The sequence below is a fragment of the Emydura macquarii genome, unplaced genomic scaffold (assembly GCF_026122565.2).
Source record: "Emydura macquarii macquarii isolate MOO-44397 ecotype Brisbane River unplaced genomic scaffold, CSIRO-AGI_Emac_v2 contig_1790, whole genome shotgun sequence".
Lineage (NCBI taxonomy): Eukaryota > Metazoa > Chordata > Testudines > Chelidae > Emydura > Emydura macquarii.
In genome coordinates, this window is record NW_027131927.1 from 3,134,391 (window position 1) to 3,151,421 (window position 17,031).

Sequence of the window (17,031 nt, forward strand, 5' to 3'; positions counted from 1 at the left end):
GTCCACATTGTGGCTGGTCCCCCTCACCAATGCTCAGCAACGAGGGGCAAACAGGGAATGGACTGTGAAGACTGACTTCTCCTAACCCATAGTGCTTGTCTCTGCAGGGCTGTGGTGAGGCCTAGTGGTGGGGTCGTTCACCCTGCCACTGCCTGGACTGTACTGGTTCTGTGGATACACACAGGGCTTTAGGCTGTCAAGCTGATACCAAAGCACTAAGTTAACTGTCAAAAGGTACTGCATAGGTGAAGGCCTGTAAACACCCACGAGGGTAACTTGTAGGACACACCCACACAAGAATGTACCTTTGATTCATGGGGAAATCTTCAGTCTGAGACCCTAATTCTGCAAACACTTATGCCCATAAGCAGTCCTCTCAATACCAACTACTGTTTGCTTTGGTGAAATGTGCACATGAAGTGTTTGCAGGATTGGGACCCTAGAAGCATGATGATAGGAATGTAGGTCTGGGAGGGACCTCAAGAAGTCATCTAGTCTGCCCCTGGCACTGAAGTAGGATGAATTATACCTAGGCCATCCCTAACAGAGGTTTGTCCAACCTGTTCTTAAAAACCTCCAATGCTGGGGATTCCACAACCTCCCTAGGTAACCTGTTCCAGTGCTGATGAATGATCCTTAGAGTTAGAAAGCTTTTCCTAATATCCGATGTGAATCTCCCTTGCCACAAATTAAGCCAATTACTTCTTGTCCTACCCTCAGTGATTATGAAGAACAATTTATCACCTTCAAAAGATGTTCAACTGTAGATGGTTTGAAATATAGGTAAGCTCTTTAGGCCATGGATATCTCTTATTATGTGTTTGTGAAATGCCTAACATAATGGGACCTTGTTAGCCAGCCCATCCCGCTGGATCTCCATTTGCACTTAAAGTAGGATAACACAGAGTTCAGCCTACATGAACAACGAAGTGTGCAACCTTCTTGTAATAATTTCTAAGGGGTCAACCAGTACAAAGACAGTTACAGTAGATGATGGATCAGAGAGGCTGCCTGATCCAGTTCTGATCAAACTAAGCTAAGGCCCACTGATACTAGACAACTCAAAACTCACAGACGCCTCATTCTTCAAAGATATGAGTTCTAAATGCAGGGTCCATCTCTCCCTGAGTGTTTCTACAGCAGCCCAGCATGTTCAGGCATCTGATCCTGACTAAGCTTCCCAGGGCACCTCCACACCAGAAATAAATCTGGGAATTCATCATTTGTCTCCCGCAAGGAGATTCAGAAAATCACCAAGAAATCACTGATTTACACACTGCCTGCATTTATCATTGTGGACACCAGAGGGCACAATTGTATCTCTTCACCCTCACCACACAGAATTGCTAAAACTGCCTAAATATATACATTTTAGCACCAAATACTAAAATGTAGCTTAATCAATTTTTAATGATTATATTTGTGTCTTTCCTATCACCTCTCCTCATAGCTTTTGGAACACTTTACAGACAATGAAATTAGAACTTAGCTGCTTCTGGCAAAGTCGATGTTACTACGAGGAATAGGAGATAGAGGTGCTGTCACAACGGAAGTCTGGCATAACTAGAAGTGAACTCAGGAGTCCTCCCTCTTTGTTTTAGGCCTTAACCGCAAGGCCACCCTTTTCCCTTTTAAGGCCTCCATTTAAAGGGAGAGTGCTGATTGTCAATAGATCTGAATTAATACCACTCACAAGATGAGTTATCTTAAACAATTTTCATGAGAGAGACATTGCTGCAGTGAGGGAACCCATTTACAATTAGCGCCCATACACTGGAAAGCTGGGGGTGCAGAGCTAATCCCTAAGCACTACTGAGGTGGTCATAGGTTCCTAGGCTCCACATTTAATCAGATCAATTGCGGAAGAACAAAAGCAGGCTTGTTGGCATAAAAGGTACAATTATTACAAAAAGCAGTGTTTGGGAAGGTAAGAAGAAGGCATTAAGTTGTCATGCAAATGGAAGGTCAGAGCTTTAAACAAGTCTCACCCTATGTAGCAGAGACCTCTTTCTGGCCTAGCCTCTGCAAACAAAGAATTTACTCCTTTACTGGTTACTTACAAGAGTGTTTCATAATACAAATTACATGGGTAAATTGGGCCCAGCTGATTAATTTTTCTTTTAAATTAATAAATATTTTAGCATTCATTAAAATGAGACTAAGAACACATTGGCATAGGGTAGACGTGCACACAGAGCATGTATTTCAGGTCCCACTTACAGCCATCTCTGCTATTTCACTTGCCCCCCTCCAGCCCAGCTCCACAATCTTGACTTGTAGCATCTTGTGCTACTGTAACCGGAAACGGAGGGGTGGAGGAATGGGGGGAAAAATAATCACAACACAGAATTGACCTGCAAATGCCACCAATCTTCATTTCAAGGTTTTGTTGTTTTTGTTGTTGTTTTTTTTTTTTTTTTTTTGGGGGGGGGGGGGGAGGGGGGTGATGGGTAGGGGGATACTGTGGATCAAAGCCAATGTGACAAGACCCTGGAGACATGGCAGGAGAACTTTGATGTCACCTAAAAAAAAGCAAGGTCCTGGCTGCTTAAGTCTCATTCCACAGAGCCCCACTACTGAGGTTGCAAAAAAAAAAAAAAAAAAAAAAATCTGGAAAGATGAGAGGTTGCATCAAGCTTACTGGAGTAGAGTGTGTAAGATGGAGGGAGCTTGATATTTTGAGCTTGAGCAGTTTGGATCTAGGGCCCAAAATGCTGCTTTCATGATATTCAGACTGCAGTGAAGCATTAGATCACACCACTTGTTTCAGAGTACTGGTATATGAAAATTATGCCCCCCTACTGCAAGGGAAAGGAAATTCTGCTATTGCTATGTGGTGGATCTCAGTGAGCACTAAAAAGAAGCCATTACACAACCAGTTTATGGTTTTCATTATTTTATTTGAGACATCTTTCTGAAGTGCAACAAAAGCTAATCATACAACAAAATTAAAAAATCCAGAGAGACAGTTTTGCAACACTAGGTGATCTGGGAGGGGTGTGGGTGCTGGGGGAAAAGAGTGCAATATCATGATTCAGATATACCAAGATTTACAGGTTACATTTTGAGAGACAGCTCCACTGCCTAGTTGAGACAGCTCAATGTGATTTGGCAGGACAGCATCAAAGGTTCTGCAGAAGATGGAAAACTGTTTTGGACATCAGTTTAAGAAAATACTGGGAGTTTTAATTTAAGATTCAGATTTTTATAAAACAGACTATTGAGTCAGTTATTAAAACATTTTATATCACTTCTCTCCCAGTCTCACATATACCCAACAATGAGCTGCTAATTCCTCTCTCCACACTGATGGCCACCATCTTTCAAGGGTAACAGGACTCTTCGGAAACCATAGACATGCTGATGGATAGGATGATTCCCAGGTGACTCTCCCTTACTTAACAGCCTACATCCCAGAAACCCCAGACAAAGAGCTTGTTGTTGAGATATAAGCACTAAGACAGATTTCTCTGTATGATTGAACAGTGAAACTAACTCAAGAATTACTCAAAGTTAGAGGCAACTTAAAGGCACACAGTGATAATGGCATGGTAGAGGGGCAGTTTCAACACCAGACAGGACTTTGCATACAGATATAAAACATGCCAAAAGGACAGAGCTTGATTCGCATCTGCCTTCGTTCAAACCGGCATCCTACGCAAAAGCTTCTGGGAATGGCCACACGTCTAGGGACATTTCGGCAATTCCCGTCATCAAGCGCTTGGCCAAGTCGAACGAAGCAAATTCTCATCAGACTAGAGAAAGAGAAGGAACGTATAGTTAACAGTCTTGACATTTAAAAATCAAACTGGCCCAGGTGCAGAGAAGGGCTACTAGGATGATCAGGAAGAGGGAGAGCCTATCCTAGGAGAGGAGATGAAAAGAGCTTGGTTTGTTTAGCCTAGCAAAGTGAAGGCTGAGGGGGGAGGGGAGGAGAATCTTACTGCTGTCTCTAAACAGATCAGGGTGGGGAGGGGAAAACCACCAGAAGAGCTGTTGAAGCTCAAGGACATTATTGGCACAAGAACAAATGGCTATAAATTGATCATGAATAAATTTAGGCTGGAAATGAGAAGGTTTCTAACCATTAGAGGAGTGAGGTTCTGGAACAGCCTCCCAAACTGAGCAATGGGGGCAAGCCAGTTTGAAGATGGAGAAGGAGAAGTTTATGTACAGAATTCGATGCTGGAGCTGCCTGCAATAGCAGTGGACTGAACTCAAGGCTCAAAAAAAGGTCCTTTCCAGTCTGACGTACTGGAAATAGCAGCTACTGCTCTTAACCCTGCATGCTGCAACATGGTGTGTGAGTATAATGTTGCCCTCTAGTGTTTAAATAAAAAGGACCTTATACATACCCAAGATAACACAATGGCCCACACAGAGAGGACAATAGACCTAGTTAAGGAACAGTCCTCAAGCTCCAGTGCTGGAAGTGGTATTTTGGCATCCACCAGACCTGGATTATAGTCTTGGTTCTGCAGGTTGCATGCATGATTTACCTAGCGGGCAAGTCTGCTTTCAGCACCACATGGATTCACAGCACCTCAGCGCACCAGAAGCATGCTCATTTTCTGACCCCTTTTGCCAAGTTAATTCCATGGAGGAGTCTGATTTTTTGTCTCCCATTAATGCTCTGCCCTGCCTGTAGCCAGCACAATCTGAGTGGGTGGGAGCTCTAGGATTTGCAGCATTATAGAATTTTGACACGGAGCCTTCCCATCTGAAGGATTCCCAAATGTTTCCTGGTCCACATGTTTAGGCCCATACTGGAATACAGCCACCTCTGGGGTGAAGCATAACAGCTGCCCCAGAACACAGCTTAATAGCTGTTGGGGAGAAAGATGAAGTTCTGACCAACCATAACATGGCACGTCTTTGGTCTTTTGGGTGCCCAGTCATATTTGTAATACCCATGCAGAGGGGAATAGGACCTTGTTAAAGGTTTCCTCCTAGAAAGCCACATGCAACAGGCCTCCATTTATTCAAGGAGGAAGGGCTGAGAGAGCCAGATCCATGGCAAAGAATTCCATCCCAGAAGGGTAAGAACTAAGCCGTGCATCACAGCCTTACCTCTGCTATGTACCGAGTCACCGATGCATTCTGCTGTTCCTATCCCAAGGCCAACGCCTCTTTAATGGCTGCCACGATCTTGGAAAGCTTGTTGCCATTATTCACAAAGCCATCTCCATTCTGCCAGAGAGAAGCAAGTTAGCAAGGGTGCTAAACCCACCCATCCTCCCTCCCGCCCAGACACACCAATAAGGGCTCAAAGAAGTCATAGCATTAGAAGTCTTCTTTAATTCTCCAGGGTGATACAGGGCCAATGGTTGTGTTCAGAGTCATATCCCCTGAGAATTCCACTCCTATTTAAGAGCATCTCTCAGTAAGACACCTTTTACTCGGGCACTCGTGTCACTGCCAAGATGCTGTTACAAGACAGCAGTGCTAGGACCAGAGGGACAATGCACTGTTTGAAAAGCAGCCTCAGAAAAACCTCCTGGCTACTCCTTTGCCAGAGCAGCGAGCACAAAGAGCTTGTTTCTGTTGCTGGACCTTACTGGCTCACAACAAAGATCTCAGACAAAATTATTAGCTTTTTTTTTTTTTTTTTAAATTGGGAGTGAAACTTGCAACCCTTCCCCCCACCCACCAAGAAACACGGGCAAACACGACCCCTTCTAGAAGGTGCCATGTTCAAGACAGTCAAAGTTCAGCAGGGTCCTGGCATGTCCTTAAGGGGACAGAACTGCAGAGCTCAACAGTTCTACCACCTCAAGCCACATCAAAGAGACACTTGACAGTGGAAGTACTTTTAATATAGTCCTGACAGCTCTAATCCCCCTGGACCTGCAGCACCAGCAAAAGCCACAGACTACTGTAGCATCAAAGAAGTTTTCTAAGGAGCTGAATTTTTTCTCCTCTGAAGACAGGCAGCAGTGGCTGCTGCTAAGCAATTTCAATTTGCCATTCTTGCAGAGAAAGGAGGTAGGTTTCATCCCTCAGTGAAATGCAGCCATTTCGGAGGTGGAAAATGGCAGCTGTTGGGGAGGGGGGGGGTGTGGTTAGGAGGGGAAGAGGAGAATTAAAAAAAAAAAAAAAAAAAAAACGCCACAGCCTGTATCCTATTGCAACTGCAGAGGAAGTTTAGGGAGTCAAGATAAGTTACCTGTGTTGCAACACAGACAGGGCATAGAGTAAACACTTGCATGCCCAGTCAGTGGGCTAGCAGGAGTCAGTGGCTGGTATCTGTTTTAGGTCTCATCTCCAGCAGCACAGCCCAAGCACACAGGGAAGAGTACCAATCTATCGACCCACAGTAACTGATCCTTAGAAGCCCGCACCCAAATACTGCTCCCTGTTCAGCATGCAAACTCTCAGGGGATCTTGGTACAAGCTGGTACACTTGTAGACAGTTCTACTGCTCCAGCTTTGATAGTGGACTCTGGCTACAGATGTCAGGGCCAAGACTAGGCTCCAGCCGCATGCTCACAACACGTCTCTATGAAGGAGTCTTCCTGTCTCATGCACATCGCCCATCTTGGTAACCATCAGCTGAGTCGTTCCATTAGGAACTAGATTCAGGGGTGGGAAGGAAGAGACCACTCACCATTTTTGAATGCACCAGTTTGCCTGCGACTGTCACTTCAAACCATCCTGTGACCTCAGGGGTCCCTTCACCACTCTAAGCAGAGAAGAGGAGTGAGTCACCTTGAGAATGAAGAGGCTCAAGGGGTCTGGGCTATTTTAAGCAGCGAACTCTCCCCCTTCACATTAGTTCCTTCTGCAGATTCCTAATTCAATAGGAGTGCTACCTACAGCTCTCACCAGAGAGGCAAATAAATCTGCAAACAGATGTTACGAACTTGATGCAGAAATGACGGGGTGTGATTCTCTGGCCTGCAGTCATACAGGAGGTCAGGCTTGATGATCATAATGGGCCCTTCTGGCCTTAGAATCTATTAAGTTCGTTTGTATTATAGAAGCCAGGGCCCCATTGTGCCAGGTGCTGTACAAACATATCAAAAAAAAATCTCTATCCCAAACTGCTTATAGTCTAGAATAAAATAATAGATTGAGGAGCACAGAGAAACCATGACATGATATTAGATTGTTCAAAAATCTTGAGTCCTGCAGAGCTGCAAGGACTGTACTCCTTTCACCTTAATGCCACTCGCTGCACTTCTTGATTAAGGTTTCCTTTACCTCTACCACATGGTACATGCTTTATAAACCAACCACCAGCAGCTCAGAGTCAAGTCAAAGCTTCCCCCATGGTTATGTTTGTACCTGTTTGCCCATTGTAGAGGTTTAATAGCTTCCCCTGAAGTATGTGGCACTGGACACTTTCAGAGACAAGATACTGGACTAGATGAACCATGGATCTGACAACTATGTTCCAGACTGGACATGTCAGGCTAAAAAGCATGTCAAGTCTCAGTCAGATCTCACCAGATGAGGAGGGACTTATTTAGAGTCTCATTCTGCAAAGGTTCCCACTGAAGACAACAGGAGTTTTGGGACTAGAGAACTGGACTTATAGACGTCATGGCTATTCCTTGGCCGTACACATTCACTGACTGGGAGTCAGGCAGATACAGAAGCTAAGTGCTTTGGGCAGACTGGACAGTCCCAGGATACTCACTATCTCCAGCTTGCCTGGGAACTGTTTTTCAAGTTCCTTCTTGAGCTGTTGATACTAGAAAGGAGAGAGAGAAAGAAAGAGAGCCCAGAGTTAACACCTGGTAGGTCTTTGCCAGGACTTGCCACAGCTGAATCTACCGAGAGCTTGGCTCTGTTACTTCACACACCTATGTTCCTATGCTGGAATTCCTATTCTTATGGTCATCAGTATTGCTTCCTGGCAAAAGCAGCCTGCAACAATGCCAGCTAGAAATGCCAGCAGAAGTGAGCCAAGCCTCATGGCCTGCTGCAGGTACAAGAGCCTTTTCTAGCCCGTCTGCTTCCCTTTACACCAGTTTTCCCATCAGTGCAACTCCATGCGTAGGTTCAGACAGTGCCCCAGGCAGCCAATCCAGGACTGAAGGGGGAGGAAGAGCCCAGCAGTTCTTGTTGGGTCAGTCTGGGGCAAAAGGGTTGTGGACACTCAAGGAGTAGATCCAATGACACGCTATAGCTCAACTTCTTCAGAGGAGAACTTCCTCTCCTTGCAGATTGCCAGTGACTTGGTTCATGTGCTGGGAGTAAGAAGGGGGTCCTAGAGCACATCAGTCCAGTTCACCCACCACCGCCACAGTTCTAATTGGAATTGAACCAAGGGAGCAGTTTGCTTACCTTGGGTCTGTAGCCTCAGGCCCCACTGCAGGGAGACAAAGAAGAGTTATTTCAGCATCTAGACACTAACCAAGGAAGGGACAAAGGCTGAAATTCAAACAGGAGCTGAGCAGCTAGCTTCCTTGAAAATCCCACCTGGACCCCTGCCATTTAGTAGCTCAAGTATTTCTCCGTATGAAGCTGTTTCCTTAGCCCTCCTCTACAGTTTGAGAAGAGCTGCTGTAAGGACTCCTGCCAAATGTAGGGAAGCAGAGTTTGAACCTGGGACCTACAGCACTGAACTCTGCCATTTGAGACAAAGGGGAACGACATTAGATTGCAAAATACCACCACCACCTAGCCATAATGCTTTCCATCAATAGATCTCAAAGTGCTTTACAACGGAGCATCAGTCACTCCATTTTACACAAGGGGAAGGAACTTGTCCAAGATCATCAAAGCAAGTTAGTGGCAGAGATGGGAATCCAGAATCCCTGCCCAGTGCACATGGTCTCCAATAGTAGTAGGCTGTTGTCCTCTCTGTGGGACAAGATATTAGATGGCAACATGACACCCCTTAGGAGGGCATCTCATTGCATTTTGAGCATCAGTGTTTGCCCACAGAAATGATAAAATTACAAATAACTGGGAGGGTAAAAAACTACTAAAAAGGCTGGGTTTTGCTACTTTTTTTCATTAGAAACTTAAGACTGAAGTTGGTCCTTCTTGACATGTGGTTACTTTCACTGGATTTAGATTGTGTCAAGCAACAGTCAACTGCAGACACTAATTGCTACTATTTGGTATAGGGCACATATGCACTTTGCACTCACATCTACTGGTACTGGGACAAACTGTCCCACCCCAAAAAAAACAAAAAAAAAATCCCACACCCTCTATTTGATGTGCAAGAGCAACCAGTTGCTGAGAAAGAGCTTTTACAGAGAGGTCATACCAGCCCTTGCTGCATCTATTTTAGATGCACAGGTGGCAGAGGAGGGCACTGCCAGCCTCCAGAAGTCATTCTAGTAGGCATGGGAATGTAGAGTAGAAAGGGTGCTTTTCATCAGGAACCTCTTAGAAGACACTGAATGCTGTTCTGTAACACCAGTACAGAGCTGGCCAAACCGTAGTCACAGCAACTAACAATGGAGAATCAGACCCTTTTATGTGCAAGGAGGTGGGATTTCCCCACCCCACCCCTTTTTTGTTTTAAACTCCATCACAGCTTCAGCAGTTACCACTTCTCACTGCTGTCCCATAGACATGGAATAACTCCTCCACTCCCACAGCACACAAGAATTAGCACTGCTCTGGAGCTTTAGTGACACCTAGATTACCAGGGGATATACAATTAACACATCTACGCATGTTCTTGAAGACATAGGTGAAGCTACAAGAGGAGAATTAGAAAGTTTAGGTCAATGGAACAAAAAATAAAAAAAGTGAGGTGGCTCAGACCAGAGTAGTAGGAGGTGTCGGGGAGCAGCGTCTGGGGAGGCCAGACCTAGAACTGCTTGGAGGGCTGTGGGTCAGGATTGAGAGACACTAGAGTTGTGTGCATGGGAGGCCATGATTACTCTAGCAGGAGTGGCTGCTGATCAGCACAGAGGCACCCTGCCAGAGTTGTGTGAAGGTCAGGATTAAGGTGTCTGGTATTTATCTATTTTCATGCCAGTCTATTCTGGGCTGACAATATTTAGATCAAGCTCTGACTAATTGAACGTGGGCAGAGGTGGCACGTTAGTCATCAGTTTACAACAGGAGGACCAAATATAAACTAAGACTCACCTGACAGCATGGAGGTGGCATTAGTCCACGTATCATTCAGCCAGTGAGCGTTAGGCTGTAAACAGGGTTATTCTGTGGGACAGGAGTAGCTTAATCCCCTGACACCTGTGCACGTTTCTTATGTAAGCTCCCAATTCAAGCTCCAGACAGCCAGGGCATCAACCCAGTTACCTTCCAACCCAGTCAGCTGATCTCATGGGGGTGTGAAACAAGCCCCCAGCCAGACCATTCCTGAGAGGGCAGCACAGGGTCATTCCCCAGTTTGTTCTGTGGCGTTCCGGCCAGTTTAGTATTAGACAGCATACAAGGACTTAACCAAAGGCCCTGAAATCAATGGGAAAACTCTCACTGACTTCAATGGACTCTGGATCAGGACCACAAAGCAGCCAGGACAGGAGAGGAGCAAGTGAGTTATCAGGTCCTAGTAGCTACTCTTAATTGACACTCTGCTGGATCAGCACTCCAAGTCCCTGCCCCGTAGCACATCCTCCAATACCCCACCCCCAGGTCAAGGGAGGGCTAGCTGATGGTGTGTAACTGCAGGCAAAATGACACTTCCTCTCTCTAATCTATATGGGGAGGCACTGAGAGCAACAAGGTGGCAGAGGTAACCACTTTTATGCTTCTGTTGGCGAGAGAGGAGTTATCCAGCCACACCGAGACGGCAACTGGCCAACAAAATCCTGGAGTGGAACAGAGCCTAAAAATCTTATGCTATTTCCATCAACATTTCCCCAAGGGCCACATCATTTGTTCTACCTCGGTCTTTGTTTGGGCAATGCCACTCTTATAATGTTAGCCTTGCTTCTCCCCTGCCCCCACTTTAAAGGCAACTAACACCCGCAGGAGACTGGATTAGCAGCAGATCAGCTAGATAGGCCCATCAAGTAGTTGAAAGACAACAAGAAGGGTTCACTTAGAAGGGGCACTCTTCTCGCCTCGCCGCTTATGCTCCTAGCATGCTGTAGCCACTAGATTATTGAACAGCAATACAAGGAAGCACAACAGGCACGTTTCCTTGCTCTTATAGTGGCAGATGAGCTAGAAATGCCCAGCTCGCACGGCGCCAGGTGCTTTGGACACGAATGCAATAACCCGACAGCGGCCCCCCACCCCAGCTTACCAATAAACCACCTTGACTTTGACAGCCATGGCAGCTGTTTCCGCACGAGCCTGGGACACCCGGGGCTGCACAGTGAGCAGAGCCTGGAACGTTGAAACCTCTCAGACGTTCTTAGAACACTGCAACGCAGCTGGTTTTAACCCAACGTTCCGAAGAGTCCATTGGCAGAGAGCAAAGGCAGGAAGGGTACTATATAAAGCACCTTGGTTCCTCCCCACATTAAATCTAGTCCCCTTAGCTATTCCCTCCTCCCAAAAAACTTGATTCGATACAACTAGGGTTGTTTTTCGTCGGAAACTGGTGTAGAATTGATTGCATGGGTCTGGCAATGACAGATAGGACTCCCCTTTCTCCTAAGCTGCAGTGGTCTCGCCCTAGGCGCTCCTTGTCACTTGATGCTGACCGATGTAATTAACAAAGGAGAGGCAACAGAGAGAGGAAGTTCATTGGTGTTTCCAGAACAATCATTTTAATAACGCGCAATTAGTTTAGGAAAGAAGTTTTCCCTCTCCTGTATCGAGAGCTGGGGCTTTGCAATGAACGCATAGACGAGATCCAATCGGATAACGAAAGCGTTGTATGGAGGAGCCTATACAATCCAGAGGAAAGGGCATTTCTTTGCAAGGAAGAGAAGTTCTGGGACCCACAGATCCTTAAACGCCTGGTTTCTGATTTAAAGTCATTGATACAGTAAATAAATTCAGTCCCAAACCTGCTCCTTCCCCCTGGCTATCAAAGTCAAACTTCATGGGCCTGACTGCTGTCAGCCTTGCATGTTGTGTTGCCATGGTCACCTGTGCAAAAGCAGAATTACTAGGCCAGGTTGTGGGTACAGTTCATAGGGCAGACGAGACCTCCCAACAGATCTGGGTTTTGCTGAACTGTCCTGCTTTGACCCCACAAACCTCCAACCCCTGTTGAAATGAGCATTTCCTGCAAAGCGTGGGGGACTGGAAAGGGACAGTTTGCCTTGCCCCCTGTCCCCCATTTGAAAGGCCCCCAAACCCAGTGGCATTGTGATCTGCCACACAGGGTTGCAGCACCAGTCAGGTTTGGCCTGGCCACCTCTCCATCTCGGCAAGGGAGGACATGTTAAACCTGAATGGCACTGCATCCCGCTTTAGCCACTTGACATGCAATAAGGACAGATAAAAGGAGCATTTTTTAAAACCAGGGCCAGCCTATGCAAAGACCCACAATTGCTTGAACCCCATGGCCCCAACACTGCAAAGAAGCTGTGGCTGCTATTCCAGTCCTTCATCTGGAGCAGGGTCTGGGAGATGGGCACTGCAGTCCTGGAACCAGTATGGGTGGGGAGGGTGATGGGTTTCACATTCCTAAAGCCCACGGACACACCTAATTAGGCTTTGAGCAGGCAATAGGAATGTCACCTACAAAGAACACACCAGAACAGGAGGAGGGTGGTCATCCTCTGACATCTGAGTCCCTGGTGTCACGAGATTAGGCTGCAGCTCTGGGCGGAGAGGGACTTGAGGGAATCTGACAGCCAGGTCCTACGCTAAATCAGAGCAGCCTTTATTTGCAGCATCATGAGATCAAACCGCTTGATGGCTGCAGAACAGCTTTGACTGTATGACTCAGATGGGAATTTTTACAGGGCCCTGTTTGCACCATAGCATGTAGATGGCTGCTGAATCGATTAAGAGGATGGCAAGACCTGGAGTGGAGCGGAATAGTCTCATCATCTGCAGTGATCTGGAACTGTGACCCCAAAGCAACTCATTGTTCTACCCCCTCTAGTGGAACCATGGAGAATAATTCATTTCCTCCCCTTTTACCTCAGCCTGATATAACACTCCATGCCCAAATGGCCCCTTCCAAAGCACTAGACAAACATTAATAAAAAAAAGAAATAGTCAAGTCACTTTTTATTTTGCAGTCACTGGTGAAGGGAGGTGTAAATTACACCATCCTACATCAGCATTGCTAGCTCTCACACTTTGGTCATGACTCTCATGATGGCTGATGTTTAGTGGAAAGCCTCAGCTTCTGGAGTCAGGAGAATCTGAGTTTGTGATTATTAAAACTAACCAACTAAATAAATAAATAAAAATAATAGTTTCTAGCTCTCATGGTAGCAAAGAAAAGCTTGGAAACATGACCCCAGTGTGAGCTAAAAGGTGAGAAACCAGAAGAGGAAGAAGGACCCAACATTCATTATTAGTTTAAAAATAATCTCATGATTTTAAGCCAATCTCAGAAAGCAAAGAACAATTCCTGTATTCAATTCACCATCTCCCTAGATACCTGGTAACCCAAAAGCTCACGCAAATATTTATGATGAGCAACGTTTTTGCCTTTGGAATGGTTTAGAAGGCACCAAGATTTCATTCCATTATTCGTTCTTATGATTGTTAGTATTTAAAACTGACATTGTGGGAGCAAATAAAAGCTTCAACCGCTTTGTGCCCCATTGTGCCAAGTGCTGTACAAAGACACAAAAATTGACAGCCTCTGCCCCAAAGAACTTACAGTTGAAAGGCAAGATATAAGCGGTGGACGAGACATACAAGCAGGTTGAGGTGGGATGTAGGGCACAGGATAACAAATAAATATAATTCATATAACCAAATTCTTTGCCAGTCAAGAACAGTGATCACCACCATATGTTAGGCACCTACTGAGGGATGCTTTCCGGCCCAAGGAGCTCGCAATCAGACAGAAACGTATACAGAAGTTAGGGGAAAGGAAACAATCAGTATTTTATAATATTGTTATAGCAGGTGTCGTGAGGTGGTGGTGTTATGACTGTCTTCCTAATTCTGAGTGTGCGAGCAAGGTTTGAGTCTCAGGGAGACATGCTGAGTAGCTGTTAGTTGGGGGTTAGGTGAGGGTTTTGTGCAGAGGCAGCTTGGAGGGAGAGCTGTGACAGTAGCCGGCTAGTTTGCTCTCTGCCAGTCGCACTATTGAGTGTCAGTTCCTGAGGCAGAGTTGCTCCATGAGCACTGATATAGGCCTAAGATTCCCAGGAGAAGATATCACCCTGCATGCTGTTTGACCATCTCATATCAAGACTGGTGTATGGATGTAAACAAAGCAAGTTACACCTCGGATAGATCCATACTCCGCATCATTAATTTCTCCACAGGGGAGCCAACCAGCAGGCTCCGAAAGAGCTAATGCAATCCTGGGCTGCATAAACAGGAGAATCTGAAATAGGAGCAAAAAGGTTATTTTACCTCTGTGTTTGGCATTGGTGCGATCACTGCTGGAATCCTGTGTCCAGTTCTGCTGCCAACATTTCAAGAAGGAAGTTGATGAATTGGAAAGGGGTCAAACAAGAGCCACAGGAATAATTAAAGGGCTAGAAAACCTACCTTAGAGTGAAAGACTCAAAGAGCTCACTCTGTCTTAGCAAACAGAAGGTTTAGGGGTGACTTGATCACAGTCTATAAGTACCTGGGGAACAAATATATAATAATGGCCTCTTCAGTCTAGCAAAGGAAGATCTAACATGATCCAGTGGCTGGAAGTTGAAGTTAGACAAATTCAGACTGGAAATAAGATGTAAATTTTTTACAGTGAGAGTAATTAACCATTGAACAATTTACTAAGAGTTGTGGTGGGTTCTGACACTTTTTAAACCAAGATTAGATGTTTTCCTAAAAGATCTGCTCTAGGAATTATTAGGGGAAGTTCTCTGATCTGTGTTATGCAGGAGGTCAGACTACATGATCACAGTGGTTCCTGCTGGTCTTGGAATCTGTGAATATATTTACCTCTGGGCAGAGAAGCAACAATATATAAAGGAGAACAGGCCAAATCCTCACTTGGGGTAAATCAGCCTTACTCTTTTGAAGTCAGTAACCCATCATTATTACTTGTATTATGGTAAAGCCCAGCATCTCCAGTTGAGACTGGGGCCTCCTTGGGCTACCCCAAAGAGTTTACAATCAAAATAGGGAATTTAAGGTTTAACGGCTGTAACTCCATTGCCATGGGTGGTGCTAGTCCTGATCTACCCTGATGTGAGAGGAGAACTAGGCCCATAGAGCCCCTGTGATGTGTATACATGATCCGTTGTGTGAGTGTAGACAGACCCACGCTAAGTGAAGATGCGGCAGCATGGGCCACATAAGGCCACTCAGGATCTTGGGCACATATTCACATTCCCCCCTGCACTGAAGCCTGCGGCGCTGTGTCTATATAGCAGCATTTTTAGCCACATTAGCTAAATTAAAGCTAGCACAGGTACGTCTGCCGGAGCTGCAGTCACGCTTCTGACTGCAGAGCAAACATACCCTTAGGTGTGTCTACACAACAGCTGGGAGGTGGGATTCCCTGTGGAAGGAGAAATACACACACTAGCTAGCATGCTAAAAACCCCAGCATGACTGTGATGGCTTGGGATAGCCAGTACAATCCCACCAAACCTCCTGTACATACTTGGACGGCTAATTGTGAACCACTGCCCTTGCCACTGCGACCACGCAACTCTTTTTAGAGCACTAGCTCAAGGAGAGCTATCGTGTGTACGCCTCGTTGGCAATCCCTCGATTCGAGGATGATCTCTGCCACGGACTTACATGTGAGTTCTGACAGGAGCCCAATCCTGGAACCACAGATCCGCCCGCAATAGGTACAGATGTTTCCTAGCAGGTCAGCTGCCTGCTGGAAGAAAGTTCTTTCTTTTTCCTTCCTTCGCTCTCTCTTTTCAGCTTTGAGGGCAAGATGCTTCTCCTTGAAGCGGGCCACTGCCTGATGGAGGATATGGTGCCACTGAGGTCAGCTGGTGGCTTGCTCCTCTCAATTTACAATGTCCACATCAGTTTTCCGTATGTCTACCTGGGAATCACACCTCCCAACTGCTGTGTGAATCAGAATAGCATCCCTATTGAGCAAAGGCTTAACTTTAAGCATGTGCTAAAATGTTGTCCTGCGCCAGGGCCTAAATATGCAAGCAGAGTGGATGTCCTAGCAAGAATGTAAAAAACCAACAATACTGCACAAACATTTGTGATCAGTTGTGTCATCTGAGCCTGGATAACCTGAACATCCTATTTGAACCCATCCAACAAGGGCTCATTTAGCAAAAGAAAAGTTTGTAGGCACTGCCCTATGCATCTATAACTACTAATTAATACTTCCATTTGCATATTGTCAAAAATATAAACCCCCTCTGGGAAGGGGAGCTGCCCCCTAAAGACCATGCTGATGACATGAAACAATAATTTAGGATTGTCTTCCTTTGCAATGACCTCATCCCAGAGCCAGGGTGCAACCCAACAGATGATGTTACCTAACAAGTCACCTGGTCAGTCATTTGTTACCATTTACAGCCCCGTTTTATGGTGTATGACAAAGGGATGATCCCAGGATGTTTCACCCACATCAAGGGAAAAAGTGTTCTTGCTTCAGAATCATTTACTCTGTGACTCTCCGAAGAGAGCCTATTTTCACATTTTATTAATTGACCCACATGTTGCATGAGGCTTCTGATACAATTCACACACACACACACACACACACACACACACACACACTCCATAGGTATGTACACTCTACAGAATTGATTTAGGCACATTCAGACTCACTATTTTAGCATTGCATGCACTACAGAACAGATACACACACACACATATCCCCAGTACAGATACACACTGTCTCTCTCACACACCCATTAAAAACAAATTCACACACACAAAAGCTCTCCTATGCGCAGCATGTACAAGACAGATTCAGTCCTGATCTGAGGAAAATTAAAGTCTCCCCCCCACACCCTGTGGAAATTTAGCCACCTTTTAATTTTTTTATTATTATTTCTAGCTTACACCAAAAATCGCAAAACCCATCCAAGTCTAGGTCTACACTTCAAACACTACAGC

General features: G+C 45.6%; 1 long non-coding RNA gene across 1 annotated transcript; it reads right to left on the reverse strand.

The window, feature by feature from the left end:
• Positions 1–2,879: 2,879 nt before the first annotated feature.
• LOC137158791 (uncharacterized) lies at positions 2,880–11,335 on the reverse strand. Its single transcript, XR_010921477.1, has 6 exons — positions 11,186–11,335; positions 8,293–8,317; positions 7,643–7,696; positions 6,608–6,682; positions 5,071–5,190; positions 2,880–3,755 (listed from the first exon to the last, which is right to left on the reverse strand). It is a non-coding gene; the product is annotated as an uncharacterized lncRNA (long non-coding RNA).
• Between the last annotated feature and the right edge of the window lie 5,696 nt (positions 11,336–17,031).